This window comes from Panthera onca, chromosome A1, assembly GCF_046562875.1.
Source record: "Panthera onca isolate mPanOnc1 chromosome A1, mPanOnc1 haplotype 2, whole genome shotgun sequence".
In the NCBI taxonomy this organism is placed as follows: Eukaryota; Metazoa; Chordata; class Mammalia; order Carnivora; family Felidae; genus Panthera; species Panthera onca.
The window spans coordinates 231069142-231082122 of NC_138339.1; the positions used below are offsets into that span (position 1 = coordinate 231069142).

The 12981-nt window shown below is 50.3% G+C and overlaps 1 long non-coding RNA gene across 2 annotated transcripts in view; it reads left to right on the plus strand.

Annotated features, from left to right (window-relative positions):
• Window positions 1–12738, plus strand: part of LOC132682222 (uncharacterized) — a 28524-nt gene extending 15786 nt beyond the window's left edge. Inside the window, exon 2 of one of the 2 annotated variants that reach the window (XR_013554126.2) lies at window positions 9022–12738. This is a non-coding gene — a long non-coding RNA (uncharacterized LOC132682222). Of the gene's footprint in view, window positions 1–503; window positions 4635–9021 lie in introns of those variants that run through there. The other variant, XR_013554125.2, reaches the window with a different exon arrangement.
• Window positions 12739–12981: the final 243 nt, after the last annotated feature.

A 12981-nucleotide genomic window follows, 5' to 3' on the forward strand; every position in this document is an offset into this window, starting at 1 on the left:
CACCCAGGTGTCCCTATCCGGGATGGTTTATTAAAGCCCAGTTTCCTGGGCCCCACCCTGGAGTTTCTGATTCAGTGGGCCTGGCGTGGGGTCCGAGAATTTCCGTTTCTAGCAAGGTCCCAGGTGCTGCTGACACTGCCAGTCTAGGGGCCACCGTCTGGGAACCAGTGGGTTACAGAATGGTCACAAGGGCTGGAGACAGAGGCTCCAGACTGGGCCTCCAGACGCAGCCCCCAGAGTCTCGCTGCAGAACTGGCTTGGCCAGATAGTTGGTGCACCTGCTGCTTGCACCGCTGACCCAGAGTCACACTGCCTCTGCTGCAGGCGGGGACAGCTGCAGAACCGGGAGGCTGTGCTCGGTCCCCGGGGGGTTAGAGACTGACCCACGTTAGCGCCTTTGTCACCCTCGCTGGGGACGGCCCAGAGCATCTCCACCTCCGTGTGAGACAAGGGAGCCTGGGAAAAAACTGCCTGTTTTGCCCCTTTTCCCGTTTCTCTTCCAGCTAGGACCTATACGCCCACCTCGTAGAACAGATCGCGTGTGTCCCCCTTGTAAAGGTCAAGGAGTTCGCGCTTTCTTTGCAGTCTTCCAGCACAAGAGGTCAGATCAGAGGAGCGACCAGAAGAGGAATGTCTTCCTTCCCTCCTGGTCCGTATGAAGGTGTTCCAAGACCCACTGACTTACCAAGACCCCTGACGCTCTCTCTAGCTCCTTCCCTCCCAGCGCTCAGAGACTGGAACCCCGGTGTGGTACCTCAAACCGGTTTGAGACCGACTCCATTCCTGGAAGGAAGATCTGATATCCTTCTCCTAATGAGTTGCAAAGTGTTTTGGAGCCAATCCTCTCTCCCCGGAGCTTGCAGACCTTCCGGTGGTTTCCAGTGGACCCTGTGGGCCATAGATGCAAATAGCCAAGGTGCCTGTTCCCTGCCATTAGCTCAGGTCAAGGTGTCACTTAGACGGCTTCTCAGGCTTGCTCGGTTCTCCTGCCTCCGAGCCCAGAGGTGCGGGTTGGGGACACAGGACGGGTGTGATCAGAGTTCAGGCGATACTTTCTCCCATCTTAAGGTACAGCCTCTTCCTTTAAAGCCACGCTTCAGTGCCACCCACAGCCTTTGCCGACCATGACATAAGCCAACTGTTTTAAAATTTTGGCAATGCTCATGGCGTCGGAAGCCAAGCCTTAAACAGAGAGGCATCATGACACAGCGGAAGGAGCATGGGATTTGGAGACAGAAGGTCTCCAAAAATTGACTCTTTTCTCCCTATTGACTCCTGGTGTGACCCTGGACACATTTCTTAACCTTTTCTTGCCGCAGCGCCTTCACCTGTGAAAAGAGAAAACGCTGCACCCGAGGCTTGTGAGGATTTAGTATTAAGTGCTTGGTACATATTGTCGAACGGCAGCCGTTAGTAACATTTATAGTGGGGAGCACGGAGGAGGGTGACAGGCCCATGGCTCATTTGCCTGTACTTCTAAACACGTGTACCGTCTCCGTAAATGTATGGTCTTAGTGGGACAGAGACCGTATTTAGAAATTCTATTCATTGGCCCTTTCACATCCTGTCTAGAATAAGGCAAGGTATAAACATTATTTTTTATGTTGCACACTCACTTAGTAAAGCGAGCTCTTCCCCTGTTCGGTGCCGGAGAGAGATCTGAGCAGATCTGAGAGAGACAGCGGCTGACCTCACGGACCTCACGGTCAAGGCGGCGAGGCCATCGCGCACCTCTGATCACAGGCAGTGAGATGGGTTCAGTCGCAGGGATGCGCCCGAGGTGCTAAGGGCCCGGGGGGAGGGGCAGCAAGCGCCATCTGCAGGCACCTGCACGCCGGACCAAGGAGGTGGGACTCTTTTGTAGGCGGTGGCACCACGCTAGAGAGAGCTGGCTGGGTGTGCATTTGGAGCCCTCACTGCTGCAGCTGGGGCTGGAGGGCCAGGGGCACAAATGCCACCGTCCAGGCGAGCAGTGGCAAGGGACTGGAGCCCACGGGCCGCTCCCAGGGCTGGCGAGAGGGCCACTCAACAAGATGAGGGGGCTGACTGGATGCAAGGATAAAGCCAAGAGGCAAGGACACGATGACTTCAGGGTTCCTGGCTTCTGCAACCGGGTGGATGGTCGTGCTTTGGGCCACATTTTCTCTTCTTTTGTTTTCTTTTTTTTTCTTTTCTTCTCTTTCTCTTCAAATTTATTTATTTATTTTGAGAGAGAGGGGAGCGCGGGAGGGGCAGTGAGACAGGGAGAGAGAGAATCCCCAGCAGGCTTTGCACCATCAGCGCGGAGCCCGATCGGAGGCTCGAACTCACAAACTCAGATCACGACCCAAGCCGAAGTCAGATGCTTAACCGCTTAACTGGCCGAGCCACCCCGGGCGCCCTGGGCCACATTTTCTTTGAACGCAACGGCAAAAATCATGGCATGTTCTTAGTAATTCTGATTTCCTATGGGTGACTTTTGTGACCAGAGTTTATTTACTTGTCCCATTTTCTCTAATACAATTCTATCTGGTAACTAGTAGGGACTAGAACAGATAAGAACAGAATAAGGGCATGAGTCTTTGCCTTCTGCTCCACACCCCCACCCCCCCGCCCCCAAATAGGAAGCAATTCAGGGTAATTTATGGGCTGTTAACTTACACAGCTAGGACAGAGAGCGGAGTAGGAGTGGCAGTCTGGGCACGGATGGGGAGGTTGCCCAGTTGCTGGGCAAGTGCTCAAAACAGCTTCTGGCTTAGCCGCTTTGCCAGGCACCAACCTCCGCCCCCCCCCCCCCCCGCCCCCGCCAGGTTATGAAATATTTAATACTGTATTTTTATGGGAGAAATGCAACCAGGAGAAAGAAATGTGCCATAAAGGTGGCCTGACCAGATTTTGCCCAACTGACTGGCTTCAAGAACAGGAACGTTTCTGGCCAGTGCATTCAAGGAAGAGAAATGAGAACAAAAACAATCAAATTATATTTTTCTGAGAGTTGGGTGAACCTGAAAGGAAGGTGTTTTCTCAGTTTGAGAGAAAATTTTTTTTTTTTCCCTAATGAAGATGAATGTAAAGTTTAGTTACAAAGACCCCAGGTAAACTAAAAATCTACTTTGGTGAATTTTATTTTGTTATTATTTTTTAAAGTTTTCTTTATTTATTTTTGGGAGGGAGACAGGGAGAGTGAGTGGGGGAGGGGCAGAGAGCGAGAGGGAGAGAGAGACTCTCAAGCAGGCTCTGTGCTGTCAGCACGGAGCCCGATGCGGGGCTCGAACTCACACACGGCGAGATCGTGACCTGAGCCGAGACTAAGAGTTGGACTCTTAGCCGACTGAGCCACCCAGGCGCCCCTGGTGAATTTTAAAAGGTAAAAGAATTCATGTTGGAAGAAGTGGACTCTAGCCGAGTCTTAGACGGCTCAAGCATCTTTTGGTTTATTGAGTATTGAGATTTTAAGCTGCGGAGTATATATGCTTACCGTTGCTCTGTGTGTGTGTGTGTGTGTGTGTGTGTGTGTGTGTGTGTGTGTATTTCACACCAAAGACCGAAATCGCAAAGAAGCCTCCGTTAGCAGGTGTCATGATTATCCTACAAACGCAGCGGCACACTGGATTGCTGCCATGGAGTTATTTTCTTCAAACCTATCTTTCTGGTATAATGTTCTCTTTCCGGAAGCAAACAACTTCTAATGCGGGGAGTCTTGAGTGTATCGTTAAGCCTCCCCGAGCACAAATCCATCCACTGCATTTTAGAAGTAATGGCCTGCATAGCTAGGTATCTCTGTGACTGGAGGGACGTGGCCGAAATGGGATCTAAGAGCTGTTAATGAAGGAACTATCCCCGAATAGCGAACAGTCAGAACGGAGCCTTCGATCCACACCAAAGAGGGGAAGGAAGGTTCGAATCCTGACCGCGCGTCTCGTTAACCTGCAACCACGCAGGGGTCAGACGTGTGTCTCAGGGCCCTGTGGCGTCTGCTTGGAGCCCCACGGCTGGCGGATCGAGAGCTGTTTGCTCGCCTTGTCCAAATCAGGAGGTGCAAAGGGACAGCAACTGAAAGACGAGTCATAATTTGTAGCTGACTGGCTGCGCTTGTCGTGCCCCGTGTGTTTATAATCTTTCAAAGCCCAATGCAAAGATTCCTGTGCCTCGTTAATCATCCGGCTGCAATAGTCTTGCTTATCGTGCTGTTTGTCACCACAAAACCTGAGCTAAAGTAAACTTTTCCTTCCCAAGTTTTCCCTCCTAGCCGAAGAGCTATAGCTTCAGCCTTTCTCAGTTATAGCAACCAATGTCTGTTTCAGGCGGGTCCCTGGGGGCTATAATTGCAGAAGTCTAACCTGGCAGTTAGATCACGTGGTCCCAGAAACCGCCAGGGCACCAACGTGCTTCCTGCCAGGCGACCTTTGGCAGCTGAAGATACCCGTGCCCCATCTGCAGCCACCGTCCTTGCGGGCACAGCTCTCCGATACTCCCAGGGCGGAGTGGAGGTGCCCGTTGACAACACCCAGTCAAAACTTGGAACCCTGAGCTGTTGTTCAGCCACCGTATCAGTTTCCTGTTCAGGGACTGGCTTGCTCAGGTGTTAGTTGGCAAGGATGTTTGTTTGGTTTTGTTTTTTTTTTTTTTTTCATAAAAAGGACTGCATTTTGGTATGAGGCATTTCCTACTTTTGAATCAGCTTAGGGCATGTTTCCTACTAAAAAGATAAGCATTATCTACACAAGGATGCAGAATATCTTGTTCAGTGTAACCCTTGGGAATGGAGAGCTGGCTCCGCAGCTGAGGGGATTCAGGCAGTGCACACACAGCCTTCGTGGTTGAGAAGGTGGGTGCCGGGGAGGGGGGCGCCTGGGTGGCTCAGTCTGTTAAGCCCCTGACTCTTGGTTTCGGCTTAGGTCATGAGCTCACGGTTTCATGGGTTGGAGCCCCGCATCGGGCTCTATGCTGGCAGCGTGGAGCCTGCTTGGGATTCTCTCTTTCCCTCTTTCTCTGCCCCTCTCTGCTCTGTCTCTCTCAAAATAAATAAATAAACTTAAAAAAAAAAAAAAAAAAAGGTCTAGTAGTACAGTTTATTTCTCAAAGGGTAAGTCCCTTCTGTGTGGCCAGGTGCCAAGCCAGCGTCAGTGGGGGGTTGGTGAGATGCCACCGTGTTGCTGCCCAATAGGACCACGCCAGTGGTGGGACACTGGAGGCCACGGGGTGATCTTGATGGGGGTTACGTGGGAGCAGAGCTGTGTCGGGGAGGAGACACTTGACCTGTGTGCATGTGTCTAGGGAGGTGATGGAGAACCTTATAGGAGAGATGCCTATAGGATGAGACGGCATGCACAGGTTTGGGGTAGCCGGGACTCTGGCATTTCCTTCCAGAAGGCTAGCGATGCCAACCGTCCTGTGCTGAAGCTTGCTTTAGAGTTTTACCCGTTGTGTAATTCTGCTCCATGACTGGCCAATCGCTATTGTAGGGTCTGGCCATTCAGAGATAGTAGAAAACACAGCCTTTGCCCTCAAGCAGCAAATGTTCATGGGAAGAGAAGGACCCATAAACAGAAAGTATAAATCAATAGGGTAATCCAGAGGTAAGCATGGGGGATCATGGAACCTTCGAGAAAGACATCTAACCCTGGGAAGGAAGTGGTGGGGTCAGAGGTGGCTGGTAATATCTGCCAAATGTCCGCCTCCAAGGCAGAAGGCAGTGGAAGCATAATTCCAGGTGTAGGCAGGTGTAGGTAACAGGGAGGCGAGAGTTGAGCGGTTTTGTCTTGACGGGGCTTCAAGTCTTAGGTAAGGCAAGGTTGGGGAAAAAGATGGGGAGATAGGGCCATGTGTACCAAAGGAAGGATCTCGGGCTTCGTTGACTCTCCAGCAACGATGGTGTGTGTCATCAGATACAGGAGTTGCTCTGTAAAGGGATCCCTCTGACAGCAGTATGGAGGGTGGAATTCATGAGAGACGAGGCTGAGCCAGAAAGGTCTGTTGCAGTGCATCCAGACGAGATGATAAGGGCTGGAGCCACGACTGTGATCATAGGAAGGCCAGGTAAATAAACTGAGCGGGACTTGATGTTTGATCGGTTACGGGTGGAGGGTTGGAGGAGAAAGAATTCAGTGTCGACTCCCAGGTTTCTAGCTCGGGTGGCTGGGAAGGTGGTGGTACAACCACTGAGTTTGAAACGATAGAAGAGCTGGGCTAGAGCAGGAGATGATGAGGTCGGTCTTGAACACATTGAGTCGGAGGTGCCTGATGGATATTTAAATAGAGGGTCCAGGGGTGCCTGGGTGGCTTAGTCGGTTAAGGTTAAGCATCTGACTCTTTTTTTTTTTTTAATTGTTTTTTAATGTTTATTTATTTTTGAGAGACAAAGAGAGACAGAGCACGAGTAGGGAAGGAGCAGAGCAAGAGAGGGAGACACAGACTCCGAAGCAGGCTCCAGGCTCAGAGCCAGCAGCACAGAGCCCAACGCGGGGCTTGAACCCACTAACCGTGGGATCATGACCTGAGCCGAAGTCGGCACTTAAGCGACAGAGCCACCCAGGCGCCCCGAGCATCTAGTGGATTGTTGAAATCTTGGAGGAGAGGTGGGCTCAGGGGGGAGCTGACCGGTGCTCTGAGTAAGGATTGTGGCGCTGCTGGCGGCCAGAGCCCTGCAGGGGCACCGGCTCAGGGCATCCGTTGCTCTGAGGTTCAAGGGCTCCGGAATAGAGCAAACTCCGGTGGGCAGAGATGCTGCAGCCTCGGCTGGCTTTACGGGAGAACTGGGGATGGTAGGCCTGTTTCAGGGCTTGGGACGTTGTGTCCCAGGGCTGGTTCTGGTTCAGGACCCGGGAGAAGGGTAGGCCTCGGGAGGGGATGTGAGTCACAGTCTCCTGCTGGCTAAGTGGGCTCTTTAAAATGGGAATATTGTGGGGTGCCTGGGTGGCTCAGTCGGTTAAGCGGCCGACTTCAACTCAGGTCACGATCTCGCGGTCCGTGAGTTCGAGCCCCGCGTCGGGCTCTGGGCTGATGGCTCAGAGCCTGGAGCCTGCTTCCGATTCTCAGATTCTGTGTCTCCCTCTCTCTCTGCCCCTCCCCCGTTCATGCTCTGTCTCTCTCTGTCTCAAAAATAAATAAACATTAAAAAAAAATTTTTTTTAAATGGGAACATTGAAACTACGGGTGAAACACCGTGAAATGGTCTGGTCGGTGGGGCCTCAGCACAGGTTCTTCGGCAGGTGAAGGGGAGGAAATCACCTCCCAGGCCTCTTCAACTTGTGCAAGCCCCCCCCTCTTCCCTGCAGATTCTCACGGTCATAGGCTTGTGACAGGCCTGGGAGCTGTCCTCTGGGGAGGGGGTGGTGTGGGGCCGTTTTGAAAAAGCTCCTGGGGGTGATTTCCCCCCGGGTGGGTGGAGATCCCCTGCTATGGGGGACCCGGGGCTAACTGGGGAGAAGTCTTGGGACCCTTCTTATACTTCGTAGCCCTTAAGTTGAACTGTTTTCCTCCCAACACTTCAAAATGTCCTCTAGCCTAACCGGTACAATCCCACCACTTAGAATTTCTACGCTTTTACTCCCGTTGCAGTCATCGTAGAATCGTCACCCAGTCACCCGGGATTGTCAGGGAGGCTAAGGGAGCACCGGAATCCACGATGCTCTTTGCAGAATACCATGAAATAGTGACCTATTTATTTCTATTAAATAACTTAAGACAATTTTATGGGCAGAAAGTTTGACTCTATAATATATGTATGCAATCTAAAATTACCACCAACTGTCCATGAAAAAAAAAAAAATCAAGCTGTCACACCAAGCCTAATTGGTGATTTCTGCGTTTTTCAGCTAATTTTTGTTAGCTATGCTCATTTATTTGTTTTATCATAGAAGTCTTCCCTGGCAGACGAATGGTAGCAGTTGCCAAAGTCTTCAGAAAAAATGTAGGAGACAAATTTCAGCCGAGTACGCTAAGGCTGTGGGGCCTTGGGACAGGAGTACAACTCCATCACCCCTGAAAATTGATACTAACTGCCATCGACAGGTTTTACTTGTAGAACCCCGGAGCCCAGCTTATGGAGTAAGTCCTCGGGAACCACTGACTTAAATGATGACACTTCTTTCTTCCTTCGCTGTCGAACAGCAACTGTGTCGATACATATATTCTTGCCCAAGTGACGGGTGAGCTTTACGGCATGGGAGAACCAGACTCAAAATGAAAAGCAGCTCGGAGCCCCAAGCTCCAGGGACTCGGCCCCTGGGTTCTTTCTGCCCTTCTCCCCTCGATCCTTGCTTTCTAGGCTCAGCTCACAGGCCATTCGCTGAAATCATCATACCAAGAGATGAAGGTCTCCCAGAGAGAGGCCTCACCCAGATGCAGGCACTAGCCCACAGCACTGAAGGTAGCTCTGATTTCTGCTTGGGTACCTTCAGGGCTGGGGAGCTCACTACTTCACAAAGAAAAGGTTTTCCTGAAGCAGCTTTGGTCCCCATCTCCAACTTCTAAAATCACCCAACCCATAAATTCTGCTTCATTTTTGCCATCAGCCCTTTCTCCCTTATGTATTTTTTTAAATTGTTTTTAAAAAATGTTTTATTTTATTTTTGAGGCGGGGGGAGGTGGAGGGGCCGAGAGAGAGAGAGAGAGAGGGAGACACAGAATCCAAAGCAGTCTCCAGGCTCCGAGCTGTCAGCATAGAGCCCGACGCGGGGCTCGAACCTATGAACCGTGAGATCATGACCTGAGCCGAATTGGGGCTTGACCGACTGAGCCACCCAGGCGCCCACCTTATTTTTGTATGGGTGCTTACTTGTCACTATCTGGTAAGGGGCTCAGGTTTGGGAATCATTTGGGCCAGAACCTTAAAATCACAATTACCTTCACCATTTTACCAGCTGTTGTGGCCTTGGCAAGTTACTTAACCTCTCTGAGCCTCAGTTATCACATGTGTAAAATGAGTGTCACATTAGTGTCTATTTCAAGGATTATTATGAGGCCTAAGGTAATGGAAGGAAACTGCCTGACAGAAAGCCGTCAATGCAGCTTAGATATTATTATTATCCCCTCTCCTAGATTACAGAGTCACCGAGGGCTGGGACCCCTTCTTGGATGTCTTTGAATCTCTGCATACCAGTCAGCAAAGTGCCAGCAAGAGGAATCTAATGAACGTGGGACATGAAAGAGACTGGGCTGACCAAGACAGACAGGAAGCTCGGATAATTATTTGAAATGTCTAAAGTCATCAGAAGGCTTAGAAAATGTAATGCCAGTCCTTCCTGCAAAAGAAATGTGCACAGCAGAAAACAAAACCCAGAGCAGAAAGCAGAGAGCAAGGGCAAGTTGGGACAGGAAATGGAGAAGAAATTGGGAAAGGTCGCGCAGAATGAGGTCAAGTTCCGGGGGACGGAGGAGCAAAGCACGCATGATGTGTGAGCGCTAATTAACGTGGTTAAAGAGAACAGCGTGGAACAGTAAATGCCAGCAGAGCAAGGAGCCCAGCTGCAAGGCGGACCCAACGTGAAAAAGAAAAGCAATCCTTGCGCCACACAACTCCTTTTATAAAGCAGCAAATTCCCGTAAATCTGTTCGCCTCCCGTTGTGGCTGTATAGGTGAGGAGTAGGATGGCCGAGTGGTGGACCTCCCAGCATGTATTACCCCTAGAACGAGCTCCTGGCGCCTGCTTAGGCCGCAGCCTCTTCTGACATCCTTTTCCTCCGCGCGTGGCTGTAGATGCTCATCCGGGAGCAGGAAATGATTGCATGCTTGGGCTTTTCTGCAGTTCGTCTTCTAAAGAGAGAAACGAAACAAAGCAAAAAAGAAAGCTGGATGTTTAGAGATATTCTAAAACCTTTTCAAGGCGTGCCGTTCACTGAAGCAAGGAAAGGAAGGTGGAGGCCGGCCTTTCAGATTCCCTGGAGCGGGGATATGGAAGAATTCATCGCGGGCTAGTTTCTGTGTATTCTGCACTTCAAAGTGACTTTACAGGTTTATTTGGGGATTCCACTCCAGCAGAGAAAGGAACACCTTGCCAACTCTCGACCGTACGATCCATTTTTTGAAGAGAGAACACCACTCTGGGAGCGCTTAAGAGAGCAGGCACGGGGGCCAAGGCCACGCACAATCAGTCACTGTCCAGATCAAATCGTGGCCTTTTTTTTTCCCCCCCTCCTGGAGAATCAGCTGTTAAACATTTACCAGCACGCTGCCGTGTACAAACGAGATCCAAGAGGAACCAGTTGACCGTCTAGAGTGAACAAAGAGTTTAGCCCAAAACTGTGGGCAAGTAAGCAGATAAGGTTAATTGTATTATGGATCCCTTCATGAATGACCGCCTGATGGGAATGCTGCCTTAACATGACTCAACAATTCGTGCCCTTTGCCGTACATTCTTGGAAGCAATAGAATTGCCTTTTATTATTATTTTTTATTATTTTTGAGAGAGAGAGAGACAGAGACAGGGTGCAAGCAGGGGAGGGGCAGAGAGAGGGGGAGACGCAGAATCCGAAGCAGGCTCCAGGCTCCGAGGCTTGAACGCGGGGCTTGAACCCACGACCTGTGAGTGAGATCGCGACCTGAGCCGAAGTCAGACGCTTAACCGACTGAGCCACGCAGGCGCCCCGCCTTTCAGTATTTCTTTTCGTTTGTTTTTTTGCCCCCTACAGTGGAGGCCCCCAGTTCCAAAACTTCCAGTTTACAGATTACACGTGTGTGATGGGTATGGAAGAGCCTGGTATGAGAAGTCAGGGTGTTGCCGGCAGCTGGTGGCCACAGCTAGAGCAGTGGAGTTCAGGGTTAGGGGGAGGTCGCAGAGGTGCGGGCTAGACTCTGGTGTGTTTATCTCAAAGTTGGTCTATCCCTCTCTTTTAAACCTTATAACAATCTTCCTTCAGTAATCCTGGGTACCAGGAGTGCCGTTGAGGCCCGAGGGCGGGGCCTGTATGTTGTTTGGGGATCGATCTCCGTACTCCAGAAGCTGCAAGCCTCAAGATCCACCCTACCAGTCGACCAGCTTTTTCAGCCGAAAGACTATGGCCCATCTTCCCCAAGTCCTGTGTCTGTAGAGTCCGGCGAGGTGCCACCTGTGGTGGCCATTGGATTAATTTCAAAGATACAACATGGTGTAATGGGACAAGACGGGACGTGGAGTTCGGAGTCAGAAGACTGAGGTTCAACGAAAACTAATCGCTGGGGTAGAAATCAGATAGTGGTCTAGGGTTGAGGGTTGAGTGGTTCTGGGAAAGGGCCGGAGGGGATTTCCTAGGGGATAGAAATGTTCTATACCCTTCGCGGGAGGTAGTTACATAAGCATATACATCTGCCCAAATCCAGCAAAGACGCCGATGATCCGTGCATTTTATCGAATGCAAATTGTATAGCAATTGTCTCTCCTACTGTCCAGACAACTCCTTCGTCTCTATGAGCCTTCGTTTCCTGCCTGAAAAATGGAAGGACGACTTCTACCCGTGCCGTGGGTGATCACACATATTATTAAATGGGACCACGTGAGTCCAACGTGCTTTGTACGTGATAAAAAGCCCTGTGCACGGTGGCTACCATTGTTCTGCTTTTCATCTAGCTGCCTTCTAGAGCAGATTGAGTTGGTACAAATCTGTGGGCTCTGCCCTGCAACTTTCCCTTGGAGATTAGTGTTTATCTGTCTATTTTAAGGAGACTCTGGAGGTATCAAAATGCTGCAGAAAAGCAAATGGAATATGGATTTGCTGGGGAGAGGAGGGCGGGCCGGAAAGGGAACAGCTGGGGAGCAAGCCATCAATCCAGCCGGGCAGCAGGGCCAGCCGGGTGCCGAGAGGGAGCCGCTTAATGCCTGTGAGAGCGTCGTGACCAGGAAAAGCAACGTGAGTAAAAAAAAAAAAAAAAAAAAAAAAAAAAAAAAATCACATCTTGCCAAACAAACTGGGTCACATTCGTGATGGAGTTAGTCACCGAGCAGAGACGGGAAAGCATTTTCAGAGGAAAAAGCAGAAGGTTGGGGGACCACGGTGACTCAGCTGAAGTGGCCAGGGCCACTTTGGCCTCCTGGCCCCTCTTGGTAGTTAAGCGAGAGTCCTTCTGTGGGTCCTGCAGTGCGTCTTGCGGTCTTTTGGGTTTGAACTTGATCTTTACGCCTAGAGGCAATCGCAAACAACCTTTACATTGGAATCAAGAGCACAGCACACATTTTAAAATAGAAAAAAAAAAAAAAAATCATAGCGAGAAGCCAAGTTAAACTAAGACCGGAAGAGCGGGGAGGCCGTGGCGGAGTTCACCCCCCGGAGCTCGAGTGGGAGGTAACAACTGGCCGAATGCAGCCGAGCTCCTGAGTGATTACACTGGCAAAGTCTTTGAATTTAGCAACTTTGAAGTCAGAGCAAAGAGCAACTGTCCTTTGGCAGCAAAAGCCTATAAGATGATTGAACAACGCTGAATTCAAATTTAAAATTGTTGGCCACTAAAATAAAGCTGAAACAGGGAACGATGTAGCAGGAAGAAATAATCTACAAGACAAATCTGATGTGTGAAATTTTGATTTTATCCTCATTATAAAAATTTTGGTGCTTTCTGCTAGATGGTTTTGCCAAGAAATGTGATATGTTGAAAAAGCAGAGGAAATGTACCCTAGACGCCGAGGCTATAAAAGGCTGTTTAAAGTGATAGGAATCAGTCGAGGCTCTCCCCGTGACCGAGGTTATAAAATTAGGATCTTAAAACTACCAAATCTGGGTGAGAGCAAAAGCTCCAGTTAAAAGCCATGTCTCAATTTATTTTAATATAACTTCCATTTTCCCACAGTGTTTGTCTTTTCTCTGGGCATGTCGGATTCCTTATGCTGTTAATTCCTTCCCGAAGCGCGGTCTCTGTTGGAGCGAGGTGGGGAGCTGGGGTGAGGAGGCACAGTGAGAAAGCGGGGGTGTCCTTCCTGCAACCTCTGAATCAGAAGGAGGGTGACGTCTGGCACAGGCACTTGCATGTGGGGGACATCACTGTGTTGATCCCAGCTGAAGCAAGCCTGGCTGGGAGCACCCTTCCCACCC